Here is a 1,506-nt window from a genome sequence, read left to right as displayed (position 1 = left end):
CCTAGAATTTGCTCAGTAGACCAGGCTGGCCTCAAACTTGCAGAGATCTACCTATCTCTGCCTCCCAAGTGATGCCATTAAAGGCGTGTGCCACCACTACCCAGCCATAAAGGAATTTCTAATTCTTTGATGTACATATAACTTTACCATTTATTAAAGATGAAAGCAGCCATGTATGGTGGCAAAGACCTTTAATAAAGTGCTTTTTGTTTATTTTAAAGAAACTCAAGTTAGAAACTCTAAGAACAAAGTTTTAAAAACCAAACTTTCTAACAATACAATCCAAAGATACACTAATTTGACACATACTAAGGAGTGGTGATAGGAAAATATTTAAAATATTTATTTTCCATAATTAAGCCATTATGTTTCTATAAAAACAAAGTATTGTATGGACAGTAAAAAATATTGTCAATACTTGACATTTATGTATGCCAGTTATACCTCAACAAAGCTATAAAAATATACTACAGAGATGCCGGGCGATGGTGGCGCATGCCTTTAATCCCAGCACTCGGGAGGCAGAAGCAGGTGGATCTCTGTGAGTTCGAGACCAGCCTGGTCTACAGTTCCAGGACAGGCTCCAAAGCCACAGAGAAACCCTGTCTCGAAAAAAAAAAAAAAAAAAAAAAAAATATATATATATATATATATATATATATATTACAGAGAATAAGCCTCATCTTAATTGTTGGTAATATGATAAGAGGGTCTCCTTAAAGTGTTAATTTGTAGTTGGACATGTCTCCCATCTGTAATCCCAGCATACCTAAGGCTGGCAAAGCAGCTTGTTTGAGGTCATCCTGGTCTGCATGGTGAATTCCACTCCAGCCAAAAATATATGATAAGACCAGTCTCAAAACAAAATTAAAAATTAGGTGGGTAGGGTACCACATGCCTTTAATCCCAGTACTTGGGAGGCAGAAGCAGGCAGATCATTGTGAGTTCAGGACAGCCAAGGCTATGTAGTGAGACATAAAAAGATTAATCTGAGCACTTGGGAGATGAAGGCATGAAGAGCGGGAATTACAGGTCAAGCAGGATGTGATGGAGGACCACCAATCCCAGTTTTTCAAAGGCAGAAGCGGGCAGATCTCTGTGAGTTTGAGGCCAGCCTGGTCTATGGATCTAGTATAGATCTAGTTACAGGACAGCCAGGGCTACACAGAGAAACCCTGTCTCAGGAAGAAAAAAAAAAGAGTTCAAAGCCAATCTGAACTACTTGAAACCCTGTCTTTAAAAAGTGGGGGAGGGCTCTGGGGGTGTAGTAAGACAGCTCAGTCAGTAAAGGCGCCTGCTGACCTGAACCCACTCTCTCCGCGTGGTCAAGAGAGAGGACTAACTTCTAAAAGTCATCATGGAACCTCACACACGCCAGGATTAATACAAATGACAATAATAAAAGATAAAGTAAGACTGGGGTTGGAGGTTTAGCTCAGTGACAGAGTGTGTGCCTGGAACTCTGGGTTCCGTTCCAGTATGAACAGTATGATAGAGCGTGTGCCT

The sequence above is a fragment of the Microtus ochrogaster genome, chromosome 21 (genome assembly GCF_000317375.1).
Source record: "Microtus ochrogaster isolate Prairie Vole_2 chromosome 21, MicOch1.0, whole genome shotgun sequence".
NCBI classification, from domain to species: Eukaryota; Metazoa; Chordata; class Mammalia; order Rodentia; family Cricetidae; genus Microtus; species Microtus ochrogaster.
Note: the sequence above shows the minus strand (reverse complement) of the source record.